This window comes from Gossypium arboreum, chromosome 5 (genome assembly GCF_025698485.1).
Source record: "Gossypium arboreum isolate Shixiya-1 chromosome 5, ASM2569848v2, whole genome shotgun sequence".
NCBI classification, from domain to species: Eukaryota; Viridiplantae; Streptophyta; class Magnoliopsida; order Malvales; family Malvaceae; genus Gossypium; species Gossypium arboreum.
Window position 1 is genome coordinate 24,977,972 of NC_069074.1, and position 14,584 is coordinate 24,992,555.

Below are 14,584 nucleotides of genomic sequence, written 5' to 3' on the forward strand. Positions count from 1 at the left end.
AATATCAACTCCACTTAACCAAACTAATTTATGCTATCATGGTCACATTTATTTTCAAGCTCACAATTTCATATACAACATGTACTTTTATTTAGCTGAATTTACATATATCTAATATCAAAATATCATTTAATCTCAAAACCATAATATCATTATTTAATCGAATATATATAAACTCATATACATATATTCATGAATCATTTCATAAATATTCACATTTTATATCCATAAGGCGAATATAAACATTTATAAATGTTTGTACATAGATCACAAATATGATATCACTATACATAACCATTGGCCGAGTGTACTTTCCATATGCACACATATATTTTTTAATTTACATCATATATGATTTGCAACACATATCAAGTAACCTATTTACCTTATTTCAAACTGGTAATAGGCTATTACATACGTGATCATTTTAGCTCGTTTATACATTCAATCACAACTTATCATTGCCCGTTGAACTATTTGGAATTGAATAGGGTACTCGGATAATCACATATATCGTACAATGCCAACGTCCCAGACGTGGTCTTACATGCTATCATATAGCGATGCCACTGTCCCAGACAGGGTCTTACACGAATCAAATACGATATCGATGTCCCAAGCATGGTCTTACACGTAATCAAATATTGATGCCAATGTCCTATACATGGTCTTACACGTAACCATATATCGAAAATCCTATGTCATGACATATGTATCCTAGCTATTCCTTATGTTCGTACGGGGCTTTCGGATTTGTAACTCGATTGAATTGAACTCGTATACTTAGATTACAAGCTTATACATATTTGGCTTCCACATATATAATATCACATTATTCATTTCAGCATGTATAGTTCGTATTTAATCAAATAAATAACATCTATTTGCTTATAAACTTACCTCAGACAACGATAATCGGACCGAGACGAATAATCGACAACTTTGGTTTTTCCTGATCCAAATCCGATTTCTTTGGTTATTAATCTAAACATATTCAAATTAAACTAATTCAAACATATTTTCACTCAATTTAGTCCAAAAACACATAAATGGGCAAATTACCATTTTACCCTTTTTACAATTTAGTCCAAATAGCACAAAACACAAAACATGCAAAATTTGCACACACCATGCTTAGGCCGAATCTACCTTATGCTCATACAAGTCCATAAATTTTATTTATTTCACATTTTAATCCCTCAAATTGTTATTTTTACAATTTAGCCCAAATTACTCAAATTTATCAAAAATTCCAATATAAACATATTCATTCAAAACATATCTTTCATAATTCATCAACTAACATCACAAAACTCAGATATTCATCAATGGCATAACTCAAAATATTCATCAAAATCAGAAATTCAAGCATGGGCTTTGTACATTACACTGCAACGATCTCAAAGACGTAAAAATTATAAAAAACTGAGCTAGTTACATACCTTAATCAAGCTCAACAATGGCAGAATACCTAAGATTTGTTTCTTTGATTTATTTTTTTGTTATTCGGTCATAAGAAATAAAATATGAACAAATGGCTTTTAATTATGTTTTATTATAACATATATTAACTTATTTATGAATTTACATATTTAACCTTAATGATTTAATAACAAAACTATATATTGCATGCCATTACTGCCCATTCATATAATCAATGGCATAATTGCAACATAAGTACCTCATGAAATAAAGACATCATCTATTTGGCCCTTTTAAAATTAACCATCAAATTCTCATTTTACGCTATTAAACCTTTTTTTTTTAAATTGACACTCAAATGACAAAATTAAATCACGAAAATTTCACACATATAAATTCACACATAATAAACAAAGAAAATAATTTTTATTTATTTTTCTGACTTGGATTCTTGGTCCCAAAACTACCATTCCGAATAGGGTCTAAATCGGGCTATTACACATCGTTGGTTGATGACATGATTTTTTATGTGAGTTACTTCCAGGTTGTTGATTTATTTAATGGTAATGGTTGTGCATGGATAAGGGACTTAGTGGAAGACATTTTAGCTTTTGATGATGCAAAATATGTTCTTCAGATCCTAGTTAGTTACACTCTTACAACGGATCGATTGATATTGTAACAACATGGTTTTAGCTAAATTGGAATAGTGGTTTTGAAACCACAAATCTAAGGTCTTAAAATTATTTTAATATTATTCTTGGTGTTATCAGCATTTGAAAATATATGTGTGAAATTTTCGTGAGCTAATTTTATCATTTAATAGTTCAATTTGAGAAAAAATGACTTAATCGAGTAAAATGCAAAAATTGCATTCTATTGTTAAAGTACTTTATTTGCTAAGAAATTTAAATGTGTAAGTCTTTATGTGGTTATTTGACCTTTAGTTAATGGGATGGACAAATATAGCCATCCATTAAGTGTTTTATAATGTTTAATTAAGGGTTATTATAGTAATTTGTATATTAATGACTAATTAAATAAAACAAATGATAAAAATTAGTGGGATTTGTCATCTTTCTCACCGAAATTCAAAGGAAGAAGAAGCCATTGTTGGGTTTAAGGGTTCGGCAATTGCATTAACAAATTGGTATGTGATTTTTGCTCGGTTTTTGTTGATTTCTACGTTTTTGTGATCGTTACTTTGAGTATTAGCTAGCCCGTGTCTTAATTTTTGAAACTGTTAAAGATTTTGAGAGTTGAAATTGATGATTTATTGTGTTCTTTGGTATTTGATAATGAAATATGAATTTTTGATGATAGATTATAATGTTTTGTAAAGTAATTTTTAGTGAAATTGCATAAAAGGGGTTAAATTGTAAAAAGATGAAAATGTGTGGTTAAATGTGTAAAATATTGATAAATATGGCTGATATATACACTAGGATAATTCGGCTAGCATGTATTTGAAAGAAATTGTGTAATTTTGTGTATTTGTGAAATAAGGACTAAATTGCAAGAAATGTGAAAGTTTAGGGCGAAAGTGTAAAAATACCCAAATATGTGTTTGTGGATGAAATTAAATGAACATGTGATTAAATAAGCTAATTTTTAATGTATATAGATCAAGAACGAAAGAAAATAGATTTAGATCGATGAAAATCAAAAGTTGACTAATAGTCGATTCCGTTCGTTTATCCCGAATACGATGTAAGTTCATATGCAAATAAATGGCTTTAAATTGAATTACATATGTTTACTTGTCATGGAAATGTTATAAATGTTGAACGAGCACTTACGAGCAAGAATCGACGAAGTTATGATATACGAAAGTCCCGTATGAACCTTAAGAATAGTATAGGATACGAATGTCATGACATTAGGTTACCGAGATATGATTATATATAAGACCATGTATGGGACATTGGCATTGTATTGAAATTATGTGTAAGACCATGTCTGGGAGATTGGCATCTTTAATCGATTTCGTATGAGACCCTGTCCGGGATAGTGGCATCGATATGTAATAACATGTAAGACCATATCAGGGATATGACATTGTATGAGCTTATGTGATTTTTGAGTATCCTTAACGATTCCGAACGGTTCAATGGGTAAAGTCAAGTCGAGAAAGAATATGTGAATGAGCTAAGTGAATAAGGTACGTATGAAATTCATACGAGTATTGAAAAGGAAAAATATTTGATGAACTTGATTAAGACATTGATTTTATATTCAATGAGAAAGGTTTGTAAATTTGAATGCGATTAGCTATGTTTGGCATACTGAATTGATATGCAAATATTCATGTGATGACTTTATTAGTATATGGCTTACTAAGCTTTTAAAGTTTACTTTGAGTGTTTTTGTAACGCCCTAATTTTCAGGAATTCTGTGAATGTTGGCATAGGTTTAATTATGTTAGTGGGCCTCTAGAAGGCCCAAGCTTAAGATAGAACCCGGCAATTTTAGTTAATTTTTGTTTCATAAGAAAAAGGGGGTGAAATTATGAAATAGAACCTATGTGAAAATGTTTAAAAATGCTATAGGCTAAATTGAAGTGGCCAAATAAATAGGAGTGCAAAATAGGAGGATTTGCATGACAAACCTCCCATTTTACATGAAGTGGCCAGCCATCATGTTGTTGTAGACAAAATGTGCACTTGATATCCATAATTTATGGTACAAATTGATACAAATTGATAATGGGTTAGGTAAATGTTCCATGATAATGGGTTAGGTAAATGTTTCATGATAAGAATTTCATGTCTTTTGTATTAAAGAATTAAATGGATGAAATATGAAGTTTTATTAAAAGAAAAAGGGGTGAAAATAACAAAGTTTTGTCCATCTTTGTTCATCATAGCTGAAAGTTAGAGAAGAGAAAGGAGAGGAGAAAGCTCTTGAGTATTCGGTCATTAGGAGGAGGAAAATTGAAGGTAAGTTCTTGGTACCTTGCTTCTTATTATCTTGATTCTACCTTAACTCTTGAAGCATATTTTGGTTTTTAGTTGTGTTGTAAGCATTTGGTCATGAATTAAAATGAAGGAAATGGTTGTTGTTTCATGTTCTTTTGATGAAAAATGGAAGATATGTGAAGTTGAGCCAAACAAATGAGCATGCATGTGCCTTAGATGCTAAAGGGAAAAATTGGCTAACATGTTGTGCTTTAAAATGATGAAATGGAGATTATGCTTAAGTAAAAATCATAGATATGTGATGATTGATTGGTGATATACATGTTTAAATAACATGCATGCAAGATAGGTGTATGAAAGAGTGATTTGGTAATAAATCGCTTAGGACAAAGACAGAAGAACATGACTTTGGAAAATCACCATAAATTGTGGGAGAAGAATTAGAAGCTGAATAAAGTATGTAATTAAATCTTAATGAGTCTAGTTTCAAATGAAATAAACAAGAATATATTTTGAATTCTGTACAATGATAAATTTGATTTGAAATGAAGAGTGGTCAGATTAGTCAAACAGTGAAACATGGGAAACTTTAAGAAAAATTTGGTATTGATTGGCCATACCAAAAATTCTGAAAATTTTATGGGTAGAAGATATATGAGTCTATTTTCATGGAAAATTAACGGCACTTGATTTGGAGTTTCGTAGCTCCAATTATAAATGATTTAGTGACTGTTGCTCAGGAAGACAGCTTGCAGTGAAGTTATGATTATGTGGTAAACATTGACAAAAATTTGTTAATGAGTTGCTTATTGATTTCTTATAAGCTTACTATGATCTGTAGGTGTGGTTGGTCGAATATTGTAAGGGGTTAATACGTAGTTTGTATTTGAATAGTTAGATTAACGTGTTAGTAATCCAATTGTAGGCGGTTCGTGTGTGGATCTCACAAGATATCGTCGCAAAAGCAGTGTGTAACTAACACCTCTTTCTTAGTCTAGATCGGCAAAAGTTTAAAAGCCAAAATGCCGAAACCGGTATTTTGTAGATTTACGTCAAGTGAATGCTCGTGAGGTAAATCGATTAATGTTTTTGGTAAGCTGCAATGTTTGGACCGCAAAGTGCATGATTTACGTGCCTCGATATTTTTGGGCTTAATGGGCCAAAATTAGAATGATGGGCCAATCTGCCCAATTCAAGAAGAACCCTCGATGCGTGATTACATTAGTACGTGAAAAGTAAGAATATGCATGAAAACCCTAAAATAGATAAATTATGAAATACCTTTAAAAGTGGAAAATTTACGCTTTACCCTGAAGATAAATTACCAAATACCCCTAGGTTAAATTGACCTAAATGCATGTTTGATCGTTGTTATTTATCGCATGCCATGTTGTTATTATCGATGCATGGGATTGGGATATTGACGGAGGAAGTCTGAAAGTGGCTTGTCCACGTATTGGAGGCTTTGCCTCAATTTATCGATAACTGAGCAAAGCAAGGTCAAGAATCGGAGTGTTGGGTGGGTGGGTTGAGCTATTCCCCACATGGAGTGTATGGCTGGTACGGGTGGAGTGTAGTGGTTGGTGGGTTGAGTAGTCTCCCAAATGGGCTTGCATATGTTTACTTGATGTTGCATGTATTTTGAAATGGGCCTATGGGCCATATCATTATCTGAATAAGGGCTAAGGCCCGTTTATTGTAATGAAAAGGCTCGCCCAAGACACTCATACCTAAATGGGCTTAGGCCCAATAGGCTTGAGCTGACTTGGGCTTTGAATGGGTTTTCCTTACACACTGAGTCTCCTCAATCTCACCCCTTTTATTTTCATCCACGCAAGAAATTCCCAACCATAGTGGGCTTGGAGCTGTGAGGGAATTCGGAGTGGCCACCCGTTCTGAAAGTTTGATTTTCTTCTGGTGAACTGGACATCCTTTTATTTACGTTTGAAGTTTTGGGTTTTTAAATGTAATAAGGCTGCTTAATTATTTTTAATGGTTTTAATATGTATTACTAAGATAGGTATTACTTATTTTAACTGTTGAAATTGGATAGTTTTAGGGCGCGTTTTCAAAAACAACAGTTGATTTCAAAATAACACGACAACAAGCAAAGCTTCCGCAATGAAAGTATTTTCCAAAATTAATCACTTTTCCTAAAAATGACTTAATCAAATCGGTTTCCTAGAAATATCCATGATGTTAAGGTGTGGCAATGGTGGTATGCATGTTTAGGATTGGATCCGAAGGGAGCTTGATACTTAAGCAGTCTGATGGACTCACCACCTCTTTTTCGGTTTCCTACCTGGTGCACAACTTCCATTCACTTTAACCTATAATGAAATTATCTTTTAAAACACTAAGTAAGTTTTTCTGGACCAACAATATAAAATGTTTTGAACGCTTCGATGTGGCATGTCGGATCCGGTTATAACGTCTGAGCCGGGTTTGGGGTGCTACATTTAGTGGTATCAGTGCCCAGTTACAACAACTCGGCTGTGGAATGGGTTTACAAAAACAAAGATTTTTGAAAGCGAAAATTTTATAAAGAATACAAAAAACTTGATTTTCAAAATTTAGATCTTTAGAAGGTGGCATTCAATCTCCTACCAAGTCTGTAAGTATTTTGAATTTTTCTCAATATTTTCTGAATTATCTGTTCTGCATCAAACCCTACTAGGACACTCTAGATAGGATGATACTAAAACCATAGGAAAATCGATAAGAGATTGAAATCGTAGCTAGACTTGATTCTGCGAAAACAAACTCGAACTCTCGTTCGATTCATAAAACATCCGTAATAAACACCGGAATATTGAATTGATGCATAAAAATTCGTAATCAAGATAAATCGATATGAGTACGAGAGCTACTCGGGGAAGAGGTCGTGGTCGAGGCCGAGGTTGTACTCAAGCTAGAACTTCGTCTTCTGAACACATACCCACTGGAGTAGCACGACCACCACCGACGGATGAGAATGGGCCGTATGATAGGGCCGCCGAGGATGATGCCCTGTCACAGGCAATGCTTCGTGTTTTGGAAAGGGTTGCCGGAGCAAGTTCGGGCAACGAAATTCAGGGATCTATTTCTGAATGACTTCGGGACTAACGGAACGGAGAACTTTAAGGGCGTGTCTGGTATAGCCCCGAATGTGGCGGAATATTGGTTGGAGGCCACAGAACGGATTATAGACAACTTGGACTGCTCTGAGGAGATTGTGAGTGGGGTATCTGTACTAAGTCCTTTGGGTCACTCGGTTAGGGTAAACAAACTGTATAGGAATGTACCCTTAGAAACTCAAGGCAAGGTTTTTCCTGGAGATCTGATGGAGTTACCGTTCGGAGAGTTTGACCTCATTCTGGGAATGGATTGGCTTGTTAAGCATAAGGCGACTCTGGATTGTGCTTCTAAACGAATGGTGTTAAGAACTACAAAGGATGAGGAGGTTATAGTGATAGGTGAGAGAAGGGATTATTTGTCCAATGTAGTGTCGGCATTAAGAGCCGAAAAGTGGATTCGAAAAGGTTGTGAGGCCTAATTGGTATTTGTAAGTTAGTCAAAAGAGGAGGGACTGACAGTGGATAAGGTTAGGACCGTAAAGGAGTTCTAAGATGTTTTTCCGGAGGAGCTTCCAGGATTGCCTCCGAATCGAGAAGTTGAGTTTGGAATAGACTTGTTGTCTGGAATGGCGCCTGTGTCTATCACACCGTATAGGATGGCACCTAAGGAGTTAGTAGAGTTAAATGCTCAAATTCAAGAGTTGTTGGATAGGGGCTTTATTAGGCCAAGCGTGTTTTCATGGGGAGCACCGGTGTTATTCGTGAAAAAAAAGGATGGTACGATGCGGATGTGCATTGATTATCGCCAGTTGAACAAACTGACGATTAAGAATAAGTATCCACTGTCAAGGATTGACGATCTATTTGACCAGCTTAAAGGAGCTTCTGTATTTTCCAAGATCGACCTTCGATCTGGATATCATCAGTTAAGGGTCAAGGAGACAGATATCCAAAAGACGACATTCGTGACTCGGTATGGTCATTACGAGTTTCGGTTATGCCATTTGATCGAAATGCTCCTACGGCGTTTATGGATCGATGAATCGTGTGTTCCAACCATTTTAGATCGGTTCGTAGTCGTCTTTATTGACAATATCCGGTATATTCTAAAACCGAAACGAAACATGATGAGCATCTCCGTATAGTCTTGTAAGTATTAAGGAGAAGGAACTCTTTGCGAAGTTCAAGAAGTGTGAATTTTGGTTGAGGAGGTAACCTTCTTAGGACATGTGGTCTCTGCTGAGGAGATTAAGGTGGACCCTCGAAAAATTGAAGCGATTTTGGAATGGAAGCCGCCTAGGTCAGTATCGAAAATACGGAGTTTCCTAGGACTGACAGGATACTACAGAAGGTTTGTAGAAGGTTTTTCTGTGATGGCAGAACCTTTGACAAAACTCATAAGGAAAGGAGTACCGTTTGTATGGACTAAGAAGCAGCAGGAAGCTTTTGAGAAGTTGAAGAAAGTTCTGACTGAAGCACCTGAGTTGATTCAGCCAGAGTCTGGGAAGGATTTTAGCGTGTACAGTGACACATCACACGTGGGTTTGGGCTGTGTGTTAATGCATGAGGGTAAGGTGGTTGCATATGCATCACGATAGCTTAAACCTCATGAAGGGAACTATCTTACTCATGATTTGGAGTTGGCGGCAGTGATATTTGCACTTAAGATTTGGAGACATTACTTGTAAGGGGAAAGGTGTATTATATACACAGACCACAAGGGTCTTAAGTATTTTATGACTCAGAAGGAGCTGAACCTTAGGCAAAGGAGATGGATTGAGTTGCTTAAGGATTATGACTATACGATCGAGTATCACCAGGCAAGGCTAATGTGGTAGCCGATGCTCTAAGTTGTAGAACTATATCTGATCTGAGAGCAATGTTTGCTCGTCTGAGTCTGTATGATGAAAGAAGTCTGTTGGCTGAGTTGCAAGTGAGGCCAACCTGGATGGATCAGATTAAGGAAAAGCAGTTGAACAATGAGTCTTTGGTCGCTCGTTTCCAACAAGTTAAGGAAGGGGAAACTTCTAAGTTTGGGTTAAATGGCGAAGGAGTTCTGTGTTTCCGAGGAAGAATTTGTGTTCTGAAGGACTCTGATTTGAGGCAGACAATATTGAAGGAAGCTCATGGAGGACTATGTGCCATGCATCCTGGAGGGAATAAGTTGTATCACGACTTGCGAGAATTGTCTTGGTGGCTCGAACTTAGCGAGAAGTAACTGAGTTTGTAGGAAAATGTCCGACATGCCAACAAGTGAAAGCTGAGTATCAATTACCTTCTGGGCTGTTACAGCCGGTGAAGATACCACTTTGGAAGTGGGAGAGGGTAACCATGGACTTTGTGAGTGGGTTGCCTTTGACACTATCAAATAAAGACTCGGTGTCGGTGATTGTGGATAGGTTGACCAAATTGGCCCATTTCATACCTGTTCATACTGACTTTTCACTTTAAAAGTTAGCCAAGTTGTATGTGGCAGAGATTGTGTGACTTCATAGAGTCCTAGTTTCAATTATTTCTAATCGGGATCCCAGATTTACATCTCGGTTTTGGCAAAAGTTGCATTAGACGTTAGGGACGCGATTGAATTTTAGTACGGCTTTCCATCCCCAGACTGATGGTCAATTAGAAAGGGTTGTTCAGATTCTGGAGGACATGTTGAGAGGATGCGTGATTGACTTTCGAGGTAGTTGGGAGGATTACTTACCGTTGGCAGAATTTGCGTACAATAACAGTTACCAGGCGAGTATTCGAATGGCACCATATGAAGCACTATATGGACGAACGTGTCGTACACCTAGTTGTTGGACTGAACTAGGAGAGCGACAAGTTCTTGGACCAGAGTTGGTAGCTGATACTGAGGATAAGGTTAGAATAATTAGGGACCGATTAAAAGAAGCATCTGATAGGCAAAAGTCGTATGCAGATTTGAAGCGTAAGGAGATTGAGTACTCAGTAGGTGATATGGTCTTCTTAAAGGTTTCTCCTTGGAAGAAGATATTAAGGTTCGGTAAGAAGGGCAAGTTGAGTCCGCGGTTTATTGGGCCTTATCGGGTTTTGAAGCGAGTAGGCCCAAGGGCTTATCGCTTGAATTGCCTCCGAGTTAAACAGATTCACGATGTTTTTCACGTCTCCATGTTAAGGCGTTATCATGCTGACCCTGCTCATGTCCTGCCAGTTGCAGAAATTGAAGTTCAGACTGATTTGACCTTTGAGGAGGAGCTTGTGCAAATATTGGCTTGAGATGTTAAGGTTCTCAAAAGGAAATCTGTCCCGTTAGTGAAAGTACTTTGGCGTAATCATGGAAGGAAAGAAGCTACTTGGGAATTAGAAGAGCATATGCGTCAACAATACCCTCAACTAGTTGGATCAGGTAAATTTCGAGGACAAAATTTCTTTAAGGGGGTAGAGTTGTAACGCCCCAATTTTCGGGAATTCTATGAATATTGGCATAGGTTTAATTATGTTAGTGGGCCTCTAGAAGGCCCAAGCTTAAGATAGAACCCGTTGTAGGCGGTTCGTGTGTGGATCTCGTCAGCATATCATCGCAAACAGGTGTGTAACTAGCACCCTCTTTCTTAGTCTAGATCGGAAAAGTCGAAAAGTCAAATGTCAAAAATCGGTATTTTGTAGATTTGCGAGTGTCGAATGCTCGTGAGGTAAATCGATTAATGTTTTTGGTAAGCTGCAATGTTTGGACCGCAAAGTGCATGATTTACGTGCCTCGATATTTTTGGGCTTAATGGGCCAAAATTAGAATGATGGGCCAACTGCCCAATTCAAGAAGAACCCCAGACGTGATTACATTAGTACGTGAAAAGTAAGAATATGCATGAAAAACCCTAAAATAGATAAATTACTGAAATACCTTTAAAAGTGGAAAATTTACGCTTTACCCTAGAAGATAAATTACCAAATACCCCTGGGTTAAATTGACCTAAATGCATGTTTGATTGTTGTTATTTATCGCATGCCATGTTGTTATTATCGATGCATGGGATTGGGATATTGACGAGGAAGTACCGAAAGTGGCTTGTCCACGTATTGGAGGCTTTGCCTCAATTTATCGATAACCGAGCAAAGAAGGCCGCAATCGTGGAGTGTTTGGGTGGGTTGAGCTATTCCCACATGGAGTGTATGGTGGTACGGTGGAGTGTAGTGGTTGGTGGGTTGAGTAGTCTCCCAAATGGGCTTGCATATGTTTACCGATGTTGCATGTATTTTGAAATAGGCCTATGGGCCATACATTATCTGAATAAGGGGCTAAGGCCCAGCTTTATTGTAATCTGAAAAGGGCTCGCCCAGACCACTGTTACTGAATGGGCTTAGGCCTAATAGGCTTGAGTGACTTGGGCTTTGAATGGGTTTTCCTTACACATCGAGTCTCCCCAAACTCACCTCTTTTATTTTCATCCACGCAGAAATTCCCAACCATAGTGGGCTTGGAGTCGTGAGGAATTCGAGTGGCCACCTGCTCAAAGTTTGATTTTCTTCGGTGAACTGGACATCCTTTTATTTACGTTTGAAGTTTTGGGTTTTTAAATGTAATAAGGTCGCTTAATTATTTTTAATGGTTTTAATATGTATTACTAAGATAGGTATTACTTATTTTAACTGTTGAAATTCAAAAACAACAGTTGATTTCAAAATAACACGACAACAAGCAAAGCTTCCGCAATGAAAGTATTTTCCAAAATTAATCACTTTTCCTAAAAATGACTTAATCAAATCGGTTTCCTAGAAATATCCATGATGTTAAGGTGTGGCAATGGTGGTATGCATGTCTAGGATTGGATCCGAAGGGAGCTTGATACTTAAGCAGTCTGATGGACTCACCACCTCTTTTTCGATTTCCTACCTGGTGCACAGCTTCCATTCACTTTAACCTATAATGAAATTATCTTTTAAAACACTAAGTAAGTTTTTCTGGACCAACAATATAAAATGTTTTGAACGCTTCGATGTGGCATGTCGGATCCGGTCATAACGTCTGAGCCGGGTTTGGGGTGCTACAGTTCTTTCCATGTTTTATAGATTATCGAAGCTAGCTCGGACATCTAGTATCATCGGGAACCATCATCACATTATCGACTACTTTTTGGTACTTTTGGAGCTTTGTATATATGGTATATGGCATGTATAGGCTAGTGTCATCTTGTTATGTTTTGAGTTGTGATTATAGCCATGAGATTTGGCTTGTAAATGTTGGAATATGGCCATTTAAGTTGGCTTGAATCATATGTTGAATAAATGATATATGTGATGTTTATAATGGCCTAAGTGTTGGCTTGTTTTAAATGGTTGTATGCATGCTCTTTTGGTTAGTTATTAGTTGATATATTATTGCTTGGAAGTTGGTATATTTTGGTATGATTTGAGGATGATGAATTGATATATTTGAGAAGCATGATCTAGTTGATGGAAATGTATTATAATGCATTTAGAAGTTATTTGAGTTTGATGATTTTGGTACAATGATTTGGTATGTTTTGAATATGAAATTGAGTAATTGTAATGATTGTGGATAGTTGGCATGATTTGTGTATGAAATTATATGTTTTGGTTGTCTATTAATATATTGAAATGATACCATTTTGATGGCTAAGTGTGCATGAGAATAGGGTGGCAAATTGGCTTTGCAAATAGCCTATTTTTGTCCACACGGATAGAGACACGGGCGTGTGTCTCAGCCGTGTGTGACACATGGTCATGCTAAACGACCGTGTGTCCCCTGGGGTACCCTTCAAATTAAAGTCAATATACCCTACAGGTTTGGCACGGCCTAGACACACAGGCTTGTCTACTGGCCGTGTGTGGTACACGGATTTGACACACGAGCGTGTGATCAACCGTGTGGCCAAGTCAATAACCCCTCTTAGTTTTCACACGGTCTGGCACACAGGTGTGTCCTCGGCCATGTGGTACAAGTCAGTATGTATGTCCTATTTTCACACGGTCTGTGACACGGGCGTGTCTGGTAACCGTGTGAGGCACACGACCTGTTCACACGGGCGTGTAACCTTTAAAAGTTTGAAAATTTTATAAGTTTTTCAAAGTTTGTGAATGTTTTCGGTTTAGTCCCGAACCACTTCTAAGCATGTTTTAAGGTCTCGGAGGATCTTATAAGGGACAAATTGATTGAGATGAATAGACTTTAATGATGATTGCACAAATGTATAGTTTATGTTGTGGTTGATCGATAATGCCTCGTAACCCTATTCCGGCGACTGATACGGGTTAGGGGTGTTACAGATATGGCATTTTAATTCATATGGAAGATATAGTGTGAGATCGGCATACCATGTTATTCTTAATATGTGTTTGGATTGGTCATTGTTGGATGAGAACACGATTTAGGCAAAGCTATGGCGATGTAAAATTTCATTAAAGGTTAAAGACTTTGTTTGGCATTTTTTGAGGCATTTTTTACTTATATAGGTTCGTTCAAATGAGAAGGGTATTCTATTATCTCCCTTATGTAGCTGATGTGGTAAGGTTGAGGGTAAGAATCACGTTTTGTTGCTTTGTTCGTATGCGCAAGTTATTTGGATTGCTATTGGTTTTTCATTCGTTCAATCAACAATGACTAACATATTTTGTAAGCTTCTTGACTCGGCAACTCCTGAGCATATATAGCGGTATTGGTGCTATGTCATTTGGCATGGTCTAATCACAATTATTTTGTTTGGAAAAAGGATGATGTGGTTGCAACATCAGTCGTTTGGATTGTTGATGCTTTTCGGACCTGTTGGCAACAGTCGATAAGGGTGTTTGCTACGGCTGATGTGAGTGGTGACTGGGACAAAATGACTCGTGGTTGGGGAAGGGCTGGTTGGGCACCTCTGGAAGGTTGCTTGCTAAAATGTAATGTAGATTCAGCATGTTTCGAGTAAGAGCTGGCTATAAGGTATGCGGTTGTAGTTTGGGACTCTACAGACTGTATGCTTAAAAGTTTTTTAGGTGCTTATTTATGCTTTTGCTAGTCCTTCCATTGTCAAAGCTTTTACTATTAAGGAGGTCTTGTCATGGTTAAAATCTTTAGCATTCGATAATGTTATAGTTGAGTCAGATTATCTAATTGTAATTTTGGCTTTGTCACACCCATCATTTGATTTTTCTGAATTAGGTGTGTTGTTACATAATTGTTTACTAATGAAAAATCAATTTCAACACTTATCTTTCTGTTGGACT